Genomic DNA, 20,057 nt, shown 5'->3' with positions numbered 1-20,057 from the left:
GCCTGCCCCCAAGTCCAGGCCGACCCCTCCCAGCTGGCTCCCTGCTCAGTGGGCAGAGGCAGCAGAGGCACAGGTTTCACAGACCCTGGACAGGCGCAGACCCCAGACAGGCATGGATTTGGGGTATTAGGCCCTGGGGGTGGGCATGTGGTCTCTGAAGAGGCCCTGTGCAGCCCCGAGGGCCCCCACACCTCTGCTGTTCACAGAGCAGGGCCTGTTGGGAAGCCGCCGCATGCTGGGGCTGGAGCAATTGGGGCAGTGGCTGGCCCTGCTGCTAATTCATAAATAAGCACATTGTGCCCCTCCCGTCATCTCTGCTGTCTCCTAATCGGCTCCGTCTGTACCACGTCGATGAGGAGCCCCTTCCCAGGGACGCAGCCCTGCTCCCGGGCAGGCCAAGCTCTCCCAATGCTGCGGTTTTCTCGGTCACAGCAGCCGGTGCCACATGGTCTGATGCACGTCGTCCGCCTGGCACCCACAGTAGCCACTTTCTGTTCCAAATGCTTTTCCAATGTTAACTCGTTCCACGTGCACAAAACTGTACCAGACGACGCTGTGCAGATAAGGGCAGTGAAGCCAGAGGTGCTGCTGGTGTCTTAGCCATGAAGCAAGGTGGGTGCCGGGCCAGCTGCACCCCTTGTCTCACGTGGAGGTGGAGCTGCTCCTGGAGGCCAGCGGCTCAGAGTGACAGGGAGTCGGCAAATGCCAACCCTGCCTGGAGTCTGACTCTGTGGGTCGGGTGGGGGGAGTCTCGTGCACATTCCTGGGAGCTTTGGGTGGAGCCGGATGGGGACAGGGAGGGGATTTTCCTGCAGCAGGCTCCAGGGCACACAGTAGGTGGTGTGTTTGCAGCAGAAGCCTTGACGGCTGATTGGGTGTGGAAAGTTTTGACAATGGCAGGTGATGGATTTTAGGGAAATTTACTGTAATTTAGGAAGAAAACTTCTAGCCGGAAGACGCTTTTCTTCCATGGCTCACGCTTCTAGTCTTCAGCTGTGGGATCGTCCCAGAACCCACTGGGATGGAGCCTGCCCTCGGTCCTCACTGCAGAGGGCGCTCCCCAGCTGGAGAGGGACCTCAGTCTCTTAAATCAAAGTGGGACTCAAACACTTCTTAGGAAGGCAGCACCTGGTCACCCCCTGACTGGCGTGGGTCTGGTGGGAAGGTGCTCCCCCAGGATTGAAGAGGGCATTTCATACATATTTCAGCCCAGCAAGTCCCCCAAGATCTCATCTTCCTCTCTAACAGCAGAGCAAACGTCTGAAGAGCAAAAATCCCAGGGCAACAACCGTCTGAGCCGAATTTCCCTTCCCTCTGGCCGTCGTCGCCCCTCCAAGGGTTAAGCTGCGAGGAGCCTCCCCGGACTTCACGTCCGTGCTGGGGGGAACTATTAAATTACCGCTGGATGTTTCTGATCACGCTGCACACCAGCGCCTCAGCCCGGGCCTGGCAGCCACATGTGCCCGCGGCCCGCCCCGCCCCCGCCCACGGGCTCCTGGGGCCCCTCGGTGGCACCGAAAGGCGAGGCTGGAGCTGGTGCTGGCCCGGGGAGAGGAAACGGCAATAAACCCAGAGCGGGCGGCTTCCTGGAGCCAGGACGCCGGGGTCGGCTTAATTGCTCCGAAATGAAAAAGATTCGGGGGTTTTCAAGAAGTCCCAGAGGTGCACTTGCCAAGCCTCAACTATTAGGTTGAATTACAGCTTCCAATCCCGCCCGCGCCCCAGCCTGCCTCTCTTTCTCCCGAGGTTTGTGGACGGGGAAGGTGGGCGGGAGCGGGCGCCACACTGGGGCGCTCGCGGGCCCGTCGCCGGCGGGGAGCCCGGGCCGAGGGCGTGCAAAGTCTCAGCAGAGTCTTAGGCGAGTCTCCGAGGAGCCTTAAAACACACTAAGAAGCAGTGGCAGCAAAGGGAAGTGTGAGAGCAGGCCGGGGGAAGGGGTGATTTCAGGGAGGCGGGTCTGACTGCCCCAAGGGACCCTCTCACTGAGTGACGGGGTGGGCAGCCGGGTGAGGGCTGAGAAGGCGGGGCCTGAGGACCAGCCCCAGCGGGACACTGGCCGGACCATGCGGGGGCATTGCAGGGGCGGCAGGCTGGCAGCCCGGCTCCCTCGCGGCTGGGTGGCAGCCGCCCCAGGTTCCCAGGGCCGGCACTTCCAGGCAAAGCCCAGCTGACCGGGCGGGTCTGCAGCCTCACCTCCCATCCGCCCACCGGCCTCTGGGCTCCTTGCTGTTTTGTGGTTCAAAGGTGTTGGTTGTTGGGGGCGGGGGGGGGGGGCACCCACAGGTGCATTCCTCCTGGGTAATGGAAACTGGAAACCTTGGAAGCATTTGTAGAGAAAAAGGACAGTGAGATCTATTTTGAGGAAATGGGCAAGAAAAGTGGTAGGAAGCCAGGGTATTGGAGACGTGGCATGAAACAGAGGAAATGCTGGGCCACTGAGGCCAAGATGCAAGGCCGACAGGAAACACTGGGAGCTGCCGCTGTGTCTTCATGTTCCAGCTCCTGGTGCGCTGAGCATTCGGTGGCCCTTGGAAGTTTGGGTCTTCCTGCACTCTCATGGGTGACCAAGCAAGGGTGACCAGTGCTTGGAGGTGGTCCTGCGCCAAAGGCACCATAGCCCAAGGATGATTGTCTTGACTCTGACCTTCTTCTGTGTCTCTGCACTCCGTTCATGCCATGGCCTCCCTAATGGGCCTCGCAGTCCCAAGTGGTTTTTGTTGGTGGGGAAGGCGGCAGCAGGTGTCCCTGGGGGTCCAGGCTCAGCACATGCTGTCTTCCTGCCTCCTTGCAGACACAGACACAAAGGGATGTCACACGATGGCGCTTGTTCCAGGCTCAGCCTGGTTTTACCTGGGGGGAGGGAAAGCACTGTGGGGGGTGTGGGTGGAGGGTGACTGGGGCACTCATGACAATGGGTCTCCCTGGGGACACAGGCTGGTGACCTCAGGGAGCACGGCCTCACTGCCCACGCAGTGGGGCTGGGGACGGAACCCAGAGTGACACCTGCTGCTGAGGGCTCATGGTGGGCCTTTCACTCACGCTGTTCCATATAAACTACAGAAACTTTCCTAGAGGCGACATACTGGTCTCATTCTTTTTTTTTTTTTTTTTGTCTTTTTGTCTTTTTTTGTTGTTGTTGTTGTTGCTATTTCTTGGGCCGCTCCCGCGGCATATGGAGATTCCCAGGCTAGGGGTTGAATTGGAGCTGTAGCCACCGGCCTACGCCAGAGCCACAGCAACGCGGGATCCGAGATGCGTCTGCAACCTACACCACAGCTCACGGCAACGCCGGATCGTTAACCCACTGAGCAAGGGCAGGGACCGAACCCGCAACCTCATGGTTCCTAGTCGGATTCGTTAACCACTGCGCCACGATGGGAACTCTTGGTCTCATTCTTTTAAATGACGGAACTAAGGCCCAGAAGTGTATCAGTTAACAGTGGCTGTTGTGGCAGTGAAGCCTCTGAGTGTATAAAGGGGTAAAGATGACAAAGGTTTATTTCTCATCTGTTTAAATCCTGCATGGGTGTTCCTTCTGGAGGGACCAGCCTTGAGTGAGCCAGGCTGCTCCCCTGCTGCCCCCACCAGCCACCCTTCAGAGATGTGCTGCTTTACTTTGGACTTGCCATTTCCTTTTAAGGTGTGTTGTCCCCCACAGTGAGGCTGCTTTAAATGAAAATGGCATTTTAGACCTGGAAAGAACCATGGCAATAAATAGTCCAAACTCCGTATTTTATTGATTCAGAAACAGATACTCAAAGAGATTGAGGGACTGACAAAGGTCTCAAAATTAGGTCATATAAAAATCAGCTCATCAAGGCAGGAAGCATCACACTTCCTGGTTTCAAGCTATACTGTAAAGCTGCCATTATCAAAACAGGACACTATTGGCATAAACACAGATACACAGATCAATGGGACAGAATGGAGAACCCAGAAATAAACCCAAGCATAGAAAGTCAACTAATAGCTGACAGGAGAGCCAAGAATACCCAATGGAGAAAAGAGAGTCTTTAATAAATGGTGCTGGGAAAACTGGATCTTCACATGTAAGAAAATGAAACTGGCCTCTATCTTATACCCCCCACAAAACTTTACTCGAAATGAATTAAAGACTTAAGTATTTAAGTGAAACTGAACTGTGAAACTGAAACTGTGAAACTCCTAGAAGAAAACACAGGAAAAATCTCCTTGACATGGATCTTGGTAATGATTTCTTGAAAATCACAAGCAACAAAATAAATAAAGAAACCAGTGTGACTACTTCAAACTAAAAAGCTTCCGCATGGAGTTCCTGTTGTGGTGCAGTGGAAATGAATCCGAATAGTATCCATGAGGATGTGGGTTTGATCCCTGGCCTCGCTCAGTGGATCGGGGATCCATCATTGCTGGTGTAGGCCGGTAGCTGCAGCTCTGATTTGACCGCTAGCCTGGGAACTTCCATATGCCATGGGTGCGGCCCTAAAAAGCAAAAAATAAAATAAAATAAAATAAAAAAGTAAAAGCTTCTGCACAGCAACGGAAGCATCAACGCAGTAAAAAAAATAAATAACCCATGAAATGGGAAAAAATATTTGCAAACCCTAATAAGGGTTAATATCCAAAATATATAAAGAACTTGTGCAATGCGACAGCAGCAAACCAAATAATCCAATAAAAAACGGATGGAGGATCTGGATACGTATTTTTGTAAAGAGGACATCGGGATGGCCAACAGGTACCTGCAAAGGTGCTCGACATCACTAGTCACCAGGGAATGCAAATCAAAGCCACAAGGACGTATCACCTCACATTGTCATCAAGAAGACGAGATAGGTGCTGGCGAGGATGTGAGAAAGGGAACCTAACTTGTGCAGCCACCATGGAAAACAGTGTGGACGTTCTTCAAAAGTGAAAAACAGACCTGCCACATGACCCTGCAGTCCCACTTCTGGGTATGTATCCAGAGAAAATAGAAACAATAACTCAAAAATATGTATGCACCCCTATATTCATTACGACATTAATTACAACAGCCGAGACCTGGAGGCAGCCTATGTCCATGGGTGGAAGGATGGATAAAGATGTCGTTAGAGACACACACGCAGTGGAATGATGCTCAGCTGTAAAAAGGAGGAAAGCCTACCAATCCAACCTGGTTGGACCTCGAAGGCACCATGTTGAGCGAGACAGGTCAGGGCAGGACAAGTGCTATTTGATCTTTCTGATATGTGGAATCTTTTTTTTTTTTTTTTCTTTTTTTTCCTTTTCTAGGGCTGCTCCCGCGGCATGTGGAGGTTCCCAGGCTAGGGGTCAAATCGGAGCTGTAGCCACCGGCCTACACCATAGCCACAGCAGCGCGGGATCCGAGCCGTGTCTGCGACCTACACCACAGCTCACGGCAACGCCAGATCCTTAACCCACTGAGCAAGGCCAAGGATCGAACCCGCCACCTCATGGTTCCTAGTCGGATTTGTTAACCACTGAGCCACGACAGGAACTCCGTATATGTGGAATCTTAAAACAACAAAAACAACAACCCATCAAACAGCGACAGAGGTGAGGTTGGTGGTTGCCAGGGGCGACGTGTGGAGGAAGGTGTCAAGGGTTCTAGTTCACAGTCACAGGAAGCACAAGGCCCAAGCGTGAGGCCCAGCACGACCACTGTGGCTAACACTGCTGTGTGGGGCATGGGAATGTTGTTGGAGCAAACCCCAAGGGTTCTGGGCACAAGGGGGATTTTTTTCCCTCTCTTCATGGTGTCTGTACAAGTTGCTGGAAGTTAGCTGGAAGGACTGTCGTCATTTCACAAAGTATGTAAATCAAATCATTGTTCTGTCCGCCTTCAACTTAAACACAGTCATGTATCTCAACTATTTCTCAATAAAACTGGGAAAATAATCCTCTTGGATGCAACTTAAAAGTAAAGTTATTGGGCTCGTCTTTAAAAAAAAATCAGTTCATGCAGTTGGTTTTACAGCAGCTAGTGAAAAGTTGCTGAATGGGCCAGCAAATAGATAACAATTTTTTTTCTTCCTCAGAAAATAAAAACACAAAGAAACCACAAGTTCAAATTGCCTCTGTTTGCAGATACAAAGCCTGGGTTCAAAGCTCTTCTCGGGTGGGGTAGAGACGGTGAGGCGCTGTGTCTTTAGGGGGGTGACTGTAGCCTCCCTTACATTTTTACCTTCTTCCAAAATGTGTTTCTCTCTACTGACTAGTAAGGAATGTCCCTGATGGGTGGCAAGTGAGTTTCCTGATTAAGGCAGATTTGATGCTGTCTCACTGTGGTCCTCATGGGGCAGGCAGGCCTTTATCAGCCCCAGGCCGACTTTGCTTTGTGTGGAGAGAAACTCAGCTTCTAAACAGAAAACACAGGGATGATAAGTCCCCACGGTCCCGCAAACAGAGGATACACGGGGAGGGGAGAGGAGAAGGGAGGGGCTGCCCCTTGCCCTCTGACTCGCTTCCCTCTTCAGCAGGGATCTGTCCTCTCCTTGGGAGATTAGGGTCCGGCTCACATCTCCACTGCGGAACGTCTGCTCCACTTACCAGCTGGACTTCCACGTGTGGCACGGAGGACACAGCAGCCCAGGGCCAGGAGTGACCAGAACGAAGCTCAGCTTGCAGCTCCAAGCATCAAGTCCACATTCTCTCACTGCTACTCCCTACCCCCCCACAGAAGGCAGAGGGAAGAACAGCAGCAGAACCTCCATAACAACAGATGCTCCTCGCTGCCCACACCGCATTCAGCCCTGCAGTGCCTGGCCAGGCTGGTGGCAGTGCTGCCCTCCTGAAAGCCTGTTTAGTGGGGTGGGAGCGTGCCTCGCGCCTGCGTGGCTCTCACCAAAGCGGACATGTGCTTACCTCACTTGAACAAAAAGTCTGGTTTGCAGAACACCTTTCTAAGTGAGAGGAGTCATTGTGAGAAGTCATTGATTTGAGCATTGCTTTGTCCTGGTTTGGTTGTCGTGGCTGTCAAATCAATAAAAGTGCAAAACTTGAGGACAGCCCTTTTGAAAGCTTGGAAAATGCACAGTCTTCCAGAAACCCCACTTCCCTTTACGTGAGGTGACAAGTGGTCCTGGAACCGTGGTTGGCAGAGGGAGTGTCAGTCTGATCATTCTCATCAGTCATGTAAAGCAAAGTGGAAATAAATGACATCAATCTCAAGTAGATTCGTTCCCTGATCTCTCTGGGGATGTGAATGATTTCAGTGGAATTTGGAGACTCTCCGACCCAGCAAAGCCAGGAACATACACGCCATGGCGAAGGTGGAGAAGCCTCACGTGTTGTGGGGTTTTGGGGGGGCTCTTTCTAGACAACATCGAAACACGAGGAGAGTTCACTTCAACATTTGGATTAGCTTCCTGGTAGTGGCAGCTGCTCCGCTGACAATGCAGGATGAAGACTCGGAGAAGGCAGGACATTTTTCTTTTCAACGGTTAAAGTTTGGTGACCAATTGCTGCATTTTACTTTTTACAATTTAGCTTCATTTTCTGATTCTCTTTGGTTTGTGATGTCATTTTCCTTGGACTTGTTAACAGTAAATGCACAATATTTTTTCCTTTTTTGGAGACTAAAATGGAAAACCCTTAGTTTCTAGACAGGAAGAAACGGGCCATCAACAAAAGGCTGAGGTGCCCTTTGACCCTGACAGGACGGGTGCCTGTGGACAGAGTACCAGGCTGGGGAGGGGGCTGTTCCTGTCTTGGTGCCCCCCCCACCTCCCCCAGCTTCTCCCAAATGACGCAAGCTTCGGAGGACACCCTGCAGCCAGGTGCCTAGGTCCTGGGCAGCCCTGGGAAGACCGTCAGCATCTGGACGATTTCTGATGTCACACACTTGGGATCAGCAGAACGTGTCCTTTAAAGCAGATAATTTCTGGCTGCTTTCCTGTTTTTCATATGAAATCATTTATTTTATTTTTACTTTTTATTTTATTTTTTGTCTTTTTGCCACTTCTTGGGCTGCTCCTGCGGCATATGGAGGTTCCTAGGCTAGGGGTCCAATCGGAGCTGTAGCCGCTGGCCTACGCCAGAGCCACAGCAACGCAGGATCCGAGCCTTGTCTGCGACCTACACCACAGCTCACGGCAACGCCAGATCGTTAACCCACTGAGCAAGGGCAGGGATCAAACCCGCAACCTCATGGTTCCTAGTCGGATTCGTTAACCACTGCGCCATGGCGGGAACTCCGAAATCATTTTTATATTAAAAACGTCTCAATAAAACGTGGCTAGGGTATGAACAGCAACAAAACCATATTTACTGTAAGAACTTAATGCTCTGATGGTATTTTCTTCTCACCTCTCTCCAGTTCCCTCTTTCTCTCATAAAAAGACATCCACGATGACGACCTGGGTAGTTTCTAAAAAAAAAAAAAAAAAAAAAAAAAAAAAGATCCTTTTGCCTTAAATTCCATTGGCTTTTGAACCTCTGGAATGTCACAAGGGGTGTCAAATTCAGCTGACCACAAACTTTTCAGGTGAACAGAAACAGTGCAGAGGGGAAAGCTGTGCCTTGTGCGGGGCTCTCCGTCTGTGAGCAGAGCTGCAGGAGGGCTGTGACCGTCATTCAGGCCCTGGGCTTGGCCGCTTTGCCCTCGGAGGGCCAGGCAGGGTTTTGCATAGACACGCTGCGACGTCTTCTTTCGTCATGTCGTTTTTAATTAAACCAAACCCGACCCAAGCTTCTCATTTACTAACAGTTCTTTGACCTTCTTTTCCTTTTCTTCATCTTGCTGTCGGCGGTGCTGTTCACATGTCTCAGTTCCTAATTGGCGCCTGTGATCATGCATCCTTGGGCACAAAAGGGGAACACGACGCAGAGCCTACCTTCAAGAAGTTTATTGCCAATTTGGGCATTTAAATTTAAACAGTACGTCTCTGATCATCTAAGTCCCATGAAACTGTCAGCTGTGGTCTGCATGCTGTAGCGGGGGTGCTGTCCACGCGTTCAGGCGGGCATTTTGCCGCAGACGCAGCTGCTTTTGCCTTTGCAGGAGCGGCTTTGCTCAGGGGACCCTTAATGGTGTTGAGCGTTTGCTTAGAAAGACCCTGGCACTGGGCCTGGCGCTTCTTGGTGGCACTGGGTGGTGAAGAACATTCGTTTTCCCTCGGAGTCTGCACAGACTTCAGGGCTGCATGTTGACAAGAGCTTTGGCCCCGGCCCCCTGCTGGCACCATGGGGCGGAACGTGGGTGGCGTGTGCAGACATCCAGGCCAGTGGGGAGCTTGGGCATAGCTGGCATGCTTAGGAGCCCAGGGGCTGTCGGATTTCTTCCCTGAGACCCTCACCTCTGGTCAGGTTAGGAGTAGAGGACAGAGCGGAGCTGGGTCGCAGGTGGCCTGGAAAGCTGGTGCAGGAGGTGGCGGGGTGGCATGGGGGTGGGCAGGCAAAACCACCCTCCTCGGCATTTGGGGAGAGCCCTGGGAGCCAATAGGTGGGCTCAGAGGCAAACAGATGGTTTTGCTTCTGTTTGGAGGACAATCTGCTGCCTTCACCCATCTGCGCAGAGACTAAGAAATCCCCACGTAAAATCCAAAGGTGTGCCAGGCACAGCCTGGCAGGCACCAGGCTGGCTCAGCCTTGCCTGAGGGGGTCTGCCCAGGGCAGAGGTGGCAGGCGTGGTGCCCAGGTCTTCGGACCCTCTGTCCCCTGTACCACATCGGTCTGATTTGTTGCTTTTTACACAGACATTCCTATGATTATGCAGAGCATCCGGTGGCTTTACAGGACCTCCTGCCTCTCCGCCTCTCCCGGGACCTGGAATTCTACTGGGAGGGTCCCTTCCTGCAGCCATCTTAGCATGTGTGCCCATGGGGACTGTCAGAGGCTCTCATTAGAGTTGGCTGTAGCCGGGGCTGTTGGGCGGTCACCCAGCCATCACAGCTGCTGAGGGTGGATGCACCTGCAGATGTGTGGCGGAGCGTGAGGGTGCCAAGGACCCCTGCCCGTCACAGACCTCATCAGAGGTGCGTGGACCTCTCCTCGGGCTCACCAGCCAAGACTTGCCGGAATTTCCATTGTTCACATTATGGCAGCAGTGAGGGGGCTGTCGGATTTCTTCCCTGAGACCCTCGCCTCTGGTCAGGAGCCTTTTGGAACTGGGGCCAGGCGGGAAGCAGCCTGTCTCCGAGACCATGGCCGTTCTACCCCTTCCCCCGTCTCTGGGACATGGACGCCGTGGAGGTGTCCTGAGTGTGGCCTCACTCTTGCTGCTCTCGGGAGGCTCTGGTGGCATGGGCTGCCTGTGGTTGGGGCCGAGTGCCCCGTGAGCTGGGACATGTGGCAGATAACTCGGAATAGTCCTTGGCCGACCTGCCATCCCAGTGTCCATCAGAGCCTCAGAGTTGGACCGAACTAGTCCAGATATCATTTTATTGACCTGTCCTCATTAAGTGGCTTGTTTTTAATAAGGAACTGAATTCGAAGCTCCTTTTGCCCCATGGTCCCTACACGTGTAGATGGGGCAGGGGCTGGGCTCTGCCTGCTGGAGCTGTGGGGAGCCGGATTCCTGCGCTCAGGTCACAGCTGTGTGAGCATGGAAGCGTCTGCCTCTTGGTTTCTTGCTTTCTGGAGAGGGGACCATGGTGCTGATCCCAGGCTGTGCCAGATGGCCAGGAGGGCCTGGCACTGGTACCATTGATGCTGTATTGTCACCACTGGCCCAGTGAGTCCTCGGCCCTGTCTGGGCTCAGGAGAACAGTGCAGAAACTCCCAGCCACTCTGCTGTGTGTCCTAGAAGACGCCTGAGGTCCTGCCCTTAGTGTGGTAATGAGAGCAGAGCAAGGGCCCAGGCTGTGTCCTCTCCCTGCTCTGTAACCATGACACAGAGAGGAGGAAAACAGAGCCAGGCTCTACTCTGTCCCGTGGGCCCTGGGCACGTCCTGAATCTCTCGAGCTCTCGATTTCCCCATCTGTGCAGTCCTGGAGCCCCCTCTCGGGATGATTGGCAGGTATGGACAACCCATGGCTCGTGGCATCACTGTCTTTCCAGCAGTGCCCCCTTGTCGTTGGCAGAATGCTGGGAGTCCCTGGCTCCTGTAGGTGTCTGGGCACTCAGCTCCATGGGCTCCATGAGGCCCCAGTTTAATCAGAAGGTTACCCCCACGGCAGGAGTCCTTCCTTCCTTCCTGCATGGATCCCGGCTCCTGACCAGATGCTCAGTCAGTACTTGTGAGTGATGAATAAATACACAGGGAGGGCACATTTTCGCTGCCCTTCAGGGTGTCTCCTAGGCTGCCACCTTGGTTCAAGTCCTGGGCCCTGGCTGCCTGGCCTTGGTGGCACTGCCGACCCTCAGGCCTGGGCCCTGACCTGAGATGTGGGGTTGTGACCACACCTGTCCCACAGAGTGGGGGAGGATATCAGGGACCCTCCTTTCTCGCTAAGACCAGTTATGCAACTCCAGCAGGTTTTATTTTCTTAATCACTATGTCATAACTATAATACCTTTTCCTAAGAGAAAATTTTTGTTTTTCATCAACTGTGTCTGTATAAATACATGTATTGGACATAAATGCAATAAAATTAAAGTTAAATTAATTTTTAAAACTTACAAAAACTCTGGAGTTCCCGCTGCAGTTGCAGAGAGTTAAGAATCTGACTGGGGTCACTGCAGAGGTGCGGGTTCGGCTTGCCCAGCTCTGTGGGTTAAAGGATCCAGTGTTGACGCAGCTGCTGCTGGGATTCCACCTCTGGCCTGGGAACTTCCATTTGCCATGGGTGTGGCCATAAAAAACAAAACAAAACACTTACAAAAGCTCAGTTATGCCCGCAGACCAACCTGACCCTATCTTCAGCTTCTAGAAGCCTGTGAAGGGAGAGGGTCTCACAGAGCAGAGCTGCAGAGACCACAGGAAAGAGTGGGCCGACCTTTCTCCTGGTGGAAACAGGGAGTGCGCACCCTGGAGGCCGGCGAGCTTTCGACCCGGACTCTTCCTGGGCCTCAGGAGGGTTTCACGCCTCACCGCGGTGGCGCGGGGATGCTAGGCCCAGCAGCTGTCAGGCCTGGGATCCAACCGCTGCGCAGCCAGACAGTGGCCTCACCCCAGGAGGGCCCACACATTGACCTCCAGGCGAGGCAGGGCTTCCAGGGCGGCTGCGCACCTGTGGCTCCCCTGGGGGAGGGGAGCATGAGCAGGGAGCCCCGCCCCCGCGTGCGTATTCCTCTCAACGCATCTCCCTGCACCCCTGTAACCGCACTCTGGGTGCCCCGGTGAGGCTCTGCCACCATCTCCGCCCTGCTGGGGGACCCCCTTCCCACCGCACTCAGTCCTAAGTACCCCACAGCATTCAGGCCCCCACCACCCTGCACTGGTCCCCTTGCTCTGCGTTCCCATCCTCTCCTCAACCCGGCTCCCCCCCCCGCAAAGTCCCTCTGCCCACCTCCCGCTGTCCTGCCCACTCCCCCTTCCATCCCGCTGCGCTGGATCCCTCCTGGTCCCCCTTCCCCCCTTCCCGCCTGCCTCCACCTGCTGCCCCTCAGCCAACCTTGGACCACCGCTAACCCCCCCCCCCGCCCCCGCGCTTCGCTGGCGCCAGCCGCTCAATGGGTCTTGCACTTTGATTATTTGTGTTAACAGTTAATTTAGCGCCACGGCCACGTGTGCCAGCACTGCCTCCGCTTCCTGCGGGCGCAGCAAACGGCACTTTTATGAGGTCCTTTCAGGGCCGGCAGGCAGGCTCCTGCGCCTGGCCGGCCTCCCCTCCGCCTGGGCCCCCTCCTCACCCCTCCTCAGGCCTATCTTGGCCGCGATCTTGAGTCGCTTGCAGGAAAGGAGCTATTTCTGGCCACCGGGTCACTCCACCCAGGGCACTGGTCTGATCTAAGATTTACGGTGCTTTCCTGTGTGTGCCTGGGGATTAGGAAATCTGTTTGCTGTCACAGCAGACGCCTGGCTGCAGTCATGACATACTTGGCAGACTTTTTTTTTGCAGATAACTTCAGTAAAATGTTGAGACAGCATATAGAATATTTCTGATGCCTGTTGACTCATCTGCCGCCCCTCCCGCCTCAGGGCTGAGCCCCCAGCCTCTGGGGAGCTGGTTCTTGGTGCCCTGTGTGCTGAGCCTGTGCTTTGGGTTTTGATGGTTGTGGAGTTATCGCTGCAGAGGGCCTGCTGCTGCTTCTCCAAGTTCTCTAAACTCCTGCTCTTCTTGCCATTTAGAGAATTTGGGCTCCCTTTGCCTAGATTTCCGGTATGGAAAGTGCTGGAGACTCAGGGTTTTGCTACAGAGGGACCTGTTGTGTGTGCAGCTGGTGTGGAGAGGGGACCTGTGAGCTGCATACTGGGACTGAGGAAGGGGCCCCTGATGTGCTCCGCTAGGGCTGGGAGGTGGGGGTGGGGTCGCAGCCTGGGGGAGGGCAGGTGTCCGGCCTAAAGGCCCCGGGGATCCTGGGCCAGTTTCCGGGCAACCTGGCTCCCAGCTGCTTCATCATGAGCCGGGGCAGCCCAGGCCAGGGGCAGCCCAGGCTGGGGCTACCTTCCTACCTCCCCTGCCACCTAACTCCATCCTGGGGGGCTGGAGGCTGGCCCCTCTGTGCTGGGGAGGCCACTCACAGTGCTGCCAGGCCTGGGTACATGTCTGCCCGCCTGTGAGCTTCTTCCTACCCCACTGCCATCTCCACGTTTTCTAACCACGTGCCCACTTGAACCAAATGTCCCACCAGAAGATCCCCTGTATTACCCACCACTTGGCGAAAAACCCCGATTCCCCCTCAGTATGAGTGTAAAACCCCTGAGGAGAGAGGCAGAGGTACATGCTTCTCCACGAAGATGTGAGCCTGTGTCTGTCACCAGGGGCCTCAGTGTCACCATCCATGAGCTAGTCCCCTCCTAGTACGTTCTCGAGAGCGATTTGCCACACCACTCTGTCTCTGGGACAGGAGCCGACCCCTCCACCTGCCTTCCCACTCGGCCTCCTAACTGGATTGCTGCATTGTCTGTAGGGCCCTGCTTGGTCCCCAGACCAGGTTGGTTTCTGGTCGAGGCTGATATTCACAAGCTGGTGAGTTGCCATCTTGCAATGTCACCTGTTGAGAGCCTGGCGGTCTCTGTTCCTCTCACTGGGGACACAGCAGTGCAAACACCAGTGGGGTCCCTGCCCCGATGGGTGGCTGCCCAGCTCCTGTCTCCTGGGTTAACCCACGGAGTCCCTTTCCTGTCCCTGGGTCTTTCATCCTCACGCCCCAGCACGCAGAACTTACCTCTGGCCCATTCTTCTCTTTCCTTCCTCCTTCACTGACCTCCTTGGGTCTGAATTCCTAACTGCCTCTAGATTCTGCGGCCGCCCCCTCAGTAACTCCTGTTCCCTCTCCCCCGCTGCTAGATTACTTTTCATAAAGTACAAAAGTGATCAGTTCAAGTGTTCATTCAGTAAACCGGTGCTGAGCACCTCTAGGGTGCAGACGCAGGGAGAGGGATCAGCTTTAGAGACCCTGCAGGCCCCTCAACCACTCCGCAGAGAACTGCACTAAGACACAGCACTGTAACTGCCAAGAGAGAAGTTCAGCTCCTTCTCACCTACCAGGTTAACCTTATTTTCACCTTGGACCCCAAGCTCCCGCCACCTGCCACCTGGGCCCAGCCTTGCTGCGCCACTTCCCGTCAGAGGCTCCCGCTCTCCGTCCCTCCAGAGTGGCCAGGTTTCCCGCCCTTCTGCCTTTGCCGTGGCCTTTTCTCTGGGTCTGCGATGCCTCACCCTGACCTTTACGAGTGGTTCAAACTCCGTCTGTCCTCTAAAACCTAGCTTTTATTCCAGGAGTTCCCATTGTGGCGCAGAGGAAATGAATCCGACTAGTATCATGAGAATGCGGGTTCGATCCCTGGCCTCGCTCAGTGGGTGAGGGATCCGGTGGTCCCATGAGCTGTGGTGCAGGTCGCAGACACGGCTTGGATCCTACGTGGCTGTGGCTGTGGCTGTGTTGTTTGCGAGCAGCTGTAGCTCTGATTTGACCCTTAGCCTGGGGACTTCCACGTGCCGCAAGTGCGGCCCTAAAAAGCAAAACATAAATAAATAAGTAAAACCTAGCTTTTATTGCAATTGCCCCACCTAAACATCTTACCGGTGTTCCTCAGGTTTGGGGTGTTTACTCGGGTCTCTTCCTTGATGTCATCAGACACTGTCACTCTGGAGTGAAGTGGCCCCGCCCCCACCTGGGGCTCCCTACATGCAGAGGCCCCTTCTTCATGGGGGAGGGGTGCTTCCCAGAGAATGGCTGCTTCGGGAGCGTGGCTCATGGAGGAAGTCACGTTTCCAGGGCCTTGGGGGGCAGGTCGTCTTCAGGGTCCTTCCTGAGAAGAGGGCATTGGTCAGATCCCACAGCCGGGCGAGGACAGAAAGACCAGCACAGCCGGAACGGGGCCTCTGCGCTGGGGAGGCTGTTGTCTCCAACTGAGTGTATCTGCAGGAAGAGTTCAACTGTGGTTGCATTTGGGACCAGAAGGCAAGGAACTTACTGAGGTGGTAAAGCCTGGTCTCAGGGTGGAAGGACAGTGACGCCGGCACTGAGAGAAGTAACGGCCTGAGGCTTCCAGAAGTTAGAAGTTAGCTGGATTCTTTTACCCAGTTTAGCACAGTGAGGGCTCTCGAAGTCTCTCCCGAATGTTATTGGCACCCTTGCAGGAGGAGGTGGGAAAGGGCTGGGCCCCAGGAGGGGCTACAGAGAGGGACGCTTGAGTGATGAGGGGCGTAGGGGTCATGGAAGCAGAGGGGGCCTCCTCTTGGATGGCTGGGGAATGGGGTCCTTCTTAGGGCAGAGCTGGGCCTGTGGTCCCTTCGGTCACATTCACCATGGGATGCGTTTGGTTGCAAGTAAACACAAGCCGACCTCAAAGTGGCCTGAATGTTAAGACAGGCTCTCATCATGCTCAGAAGGCTCTCGTACAAGGGAAGGGGGTCCAGCATGGCACCCTTTCCCTGGGGCTGACCCCAGATGGTGGCGGCACCAGGGGCCCATCAGGATGTGAGGCTGCAGGTGGAGTCCAGGCCTCTGCTGCCACTGGACAAGGGGACATGGGGACTCGGGGGCTCCCTCCTGGGGAATCATGGGGGGTCAGACCCCGAGCCCCAGGCTCTTGTGGGAGGGAGGGGTTTGGGGGGCCTGCAAACAGAGGGCAGCCCCCAGGCCCACACACTCAGGAGCCACATGATGGTCAACAACTCGCAAAAACACTGGTTGAATTTTCAGTGCTTCAAGGACAGATGTTTGTTTTGTGTAAATTCAGGTGCAGGAGTGGGGTCTCTTCACGTGAGGAAACAGTGGCCCAGGTGCTTGACTGAGCTGCTGTTAGAAAAGAAAAGCAGGAGTTCCTGTCGTGGCGCAGTGGTTAGCGAATCCGACTAGGAACCATGAGGTTGCGGGTCCGATCCCTGCCCTTGCTCAGTGGGTTAACAATCCGGTGTTGCCGTGAGCCGTGGTGTAGGTTGCAGACGTGGCTTGGATCCTGCGTTGCTATGGCTCTGGCGTAGGCTGGGGGCTACAGCTCCGATTCGACCCCTAGCCTGGGGACCTCCATATGGGAGAGGTCCAAAGAAATAGCAAAAATACAAAAAAAAAAAAAAGAAAGAAAAGAAAAGCAAACCCGAACCTGCCTGCCAGCCTGCCTTCTGCCAAAGACGGTCCCTGCCTGGAACTTGCCACAGTGCCTAGGCCTCCTGGGCCTCTTGCCTGCTCCTGGGATGGCCAGGCGTGTGCTCGGCATGGTCACTGGAACTGTGCACTCTCCTTGGGATACAGGTGTCTGGAGGTTCATTGTCAGGGAATCGCTGTTGGAAGGAGGTTCTTATCAGGTTTCTGGACCTTCCATTTGGGTCAAGCCTGGCGACGTCCCCTGGTCTTCTTGTGTAGGCACTGCCCTCTCCGGGCACTGGGCCTCACTCCTGTGGCTGGGCAGCCCCCACACCCCATTGAGTGCAAGTCCCTGGCCCCCCAGAGCCCATGTTTCCCTCCTGCACTTGGCGACACTCTGCCCCTCTGCTCCCTGGGCTGGAGGCCCCCGCTTGGCCCCTGGGGCTCCTGCTGGCTGCACTTAGGGACCCCCATCTGAACCACTGACTCCCAGTGGAAGTGCTTTCAATGGTGCGGCATCCCCACCGTGCTCTCAGCCTCCATACAGTCCTCTTGTGTCCACTGCCATCCACAGTGATGATGGTGACGCAGCACTGTCAGTGAACAGAGGCAAGATCAGAGGGACAGGAAGCGGGGTGACTAATGCGGGAACAGCAGCGGTGTCTGGACAGGGGATGACTCACTGGCTGCAGGGACCGTCACCTCCCTTCTTCCCCAGGTGCAGCCACCCTGGGGGTCTGCATGTGGCTCCTGGGTAGTGCTGTCTGCATGGAAACCTCTGTAATGGGCCCACCGTGCAGCCTAGTGTGAGGTCCACCCTGCTCCTTTGGGGTGCCCAGGTGCACCTGACCCAGGGCACCCCCAGGCGTCTCATCCCAGCCCTGCAGGGCCTGCTGCAGACACAGTCTGACTCACGGGAGAAGTGGAGTGTGAGTCCACCTGCCCCTGGCGGCCATCCTTCCTGTGTCCTCGTCTGGGCCAGACCAGGCCTGCGCCGCCTCCGTGCACAGGAGGTTGTTCCTGTGGAAACGTCCGGGAGGAAGCAAGCACTAGTGAGAAGACTCCCCGAGGGTGACATGAAGGATCAGAACCGGGAAAGTGGATTTGCTTTGAAAATGCAAGGAAGGAAAGAGGAATAACGACTTCTTTCTCCATGGCGTGCATGAACACATGTGTGGACACATCCTACCTGCCTGCACACACACGCACACACACATGTGCACACACACGTGCATAGCCCCCCACCCCTCTGAGCACACAGCCTGGGGTTGAAGCCGGGCAGATGCTGCCTGAGGCCTCAGGGGCCGTGGGAGGGCTGTGTGGGAGCTGCATCCTGTGACCGGTGGTGACAGAAATGAAAACCACAGTCAAAAAGCCCGCATCACACTCATTCCTCCTTCCTTCTCTCCTTTCGAACAAATTCATGGAGTGTTTCATGTGGCAGCCAAGAAAATATTTTCGTGATTTCAGTTTTATTACCAGGAGGACATGAACCAAAGTGCACAGGGTGTGGGGGGGGTGCGGGGGCTGCCTAGGCTTCCTGGACCAGGCTGGTGTGTCCCCTCTCCCCCCATGGCACTGGCAGAGCCACGAATACTCCCTGGTTCAGACCTTGTCTCACGCCAGTGAATGTCAGGCTTCCTTCCGTCGTCTGGGGAGAGCATCAGGGTTGGAATGTCTTGTGTCCTCCCAACACAGCTCAGACATATGAACGCTCTGTGATCGCCTTGGCCCCGGTGTGTTCTGGGCTCTGAGCATGGAGGGCTTGGTCTGGAGTGGCGGGGGGCCAGGGGCCACTTGCACCCCCTCCCTCGCACAGCACAGCAGGGAAGGAGCAGGACGAGAACAGCGTCAGCTCCAAGCTTGTTAAAGCATTGCCTGCGACGCTGAAGTTTCCCTTAGTTCTTGCTCTGACTGTTCTAGTTTATAAGATGGAGTCACTAACAGTCTGTTCGGACCCTGACTCCCCACCCCCCCCCGCCCCTCCCTTCCACCTCGCCCATCACGCGCAGCAGCCACATGTGCCGTGGACTGGACTGGGGGATGTGCAGAGCAGGAAACAGCACCAGCTGTACTGAGTCCACTCAAAGCTTCCTTCGTAGTGCTTGAAGAGGTCTTGAGCAGAGCCGTAGTGTTTCCTCTTCACTTCCAGGTACTGAAGTCCAGGCTGAAGGAAATAAAAACCTTAATCTCTCGTCTAGTTATAAGTGCCTCCATCCCTGCCCGAGCTGGGGTCTCATCCACTGCAGACAGGCCCTGGGGGGAAAACACTCCTCTGGCCTTTTTTCCTCCTCTGGATTTGGGCTTGGAGGAACAGTTCTTGTGGCTGGAAGGTCTTACCTGACACTAGTGCCTTTCCAGGCCCAAGCAATGGCTCTTCCTTACAATTGCTCCAGAGGATTCTATGGAGGATGCTTGCTTGGAAGGGCCTCGAACCCTGAGCTCTTTCCTGACACACAGCTGACCACACTGACCCATTCTCACTTCTGCTCTGGCAGGAGCCCCCAGACCCCTCTGTTCTGTCACCTCACACCTGGCCCTTTCAAGGCTGAGTCTTTCCGAGAGAGCTTAAGCTCTTTACTGTGGGCTCTGGCTTGTGATCACAAGGATCGTGATGTATCTGACAGGTGGAAATGCAGCTTTTTCTCCTTGCTCAAGCTGCCACATGGTTGCACTCTTCCAACAGGAAGCAGGTGCACCCACCCAGCTCCTGAAGACACCGACAAGCAGGTGGATACCACTGGGCCTGCGCAGCGCCCCCATTTGGCTAGACATATGTGTGTCTTGGGGGCTGGAATGCAATAGCTCCTCCCCTCCTACTAGGCCAGAAACTCATAGGACAGTCCCCTTTGGTGGGGGTGGGGGTGTCATCTCCCATTCCTCCACAGAAATGTACAAAATTAGCAGAAACTGTACATCCAATTTTTTCAGAATTCTGAAAAGTAGTCAAAGGTTTATAGCAACCAAGAGAATGTCAAATTAAGGAAAAGGTAACTTTAAGATGGTATGAAAACTTTGTGGCCTTTGTACAGAGCCTTGCTTCGCCCCCTTTAGTCTATTGCAGCTTCGAGGAAGGCTGCCTGACTCCCAGAGGGGTGCCCTGGCCTCTGACTCTAGGACCTTATTTGTAAATTGTGTTTGTCTCTTCTCACCTGTCTAGGGGCTATCTAAAGGATTGACACAGGTCACAGTTGTATGACTGTTTCACATAACTCAGAAATCACTCAGTGGAAAAGTGGTGGGCATTTCCTAAAATCATTGTAAGGCAGACAAACCATCCATAGCCTCCTTAGCCAAAGATTATTGTTGAGACGTTCAGTGGAGCACCTGGATGCTGAGACGGGAAGCTGGAGAGAGTTTCCTTGGGAAATTAGGGTGTTCAAAAGCACGTGTATATACCAGAGAATTTAGAAACAACATGCATGCCCAGGGCGAGACACGTACACAGAGAAGTTCTGGGAAAACTCTAAGCTTTCACCTCTGGCTGATCTACAGGCTC

At 54.7% G+C, this 20,057-nt stretch overlaps 1 protein-coding gene and 1 long non-coding RNA gene across 2 annotated transcripts in view; both read left to right on the top strand.

Moving 5' to 3' along the window:
* The window catches only part of LOC146403900 (uncharacterized), a 119,695-nt gene that overhangs the window by 56,518 nt on the left and 43,120 nt on the right, over nt 1–20,057 (top strand). The gene's annotated exons all lie outside the window — the stretch shown is intronic.
* LOC146403901 (uncharacterized) lies at nt 1,423–8,415 on the top strand. The gene is made up of 2 exons (XR_014843877.1): nt 1,423–1,746; nt 6,459–8,415. It is a non-coding gene; the product is annotated as an uncharacterized LOC146403901 (long non-coding RNA).

Source organism: Sus scrofa, chromosome 4, assembly GCF_054392235.1.
Source record: "Sus scrofa isolate SSC_HxYL_T2T_F1_AM1 chromosome 4, Sscrofa_HxYL_maternal_Yorkshire_Landrace_v2.0, whole genome shotgun sequence".
NCBI lineage: Eukaryota > Metazoa > Chordata > Mammalia > Artiodactyla > Suidae > Sus > Sus scrofa.
The sequence above is the reverse complement of the archived record's forward strand: the minus strand, read 5'-3'. Positions and strand labels throughout refer to the sequence as shown.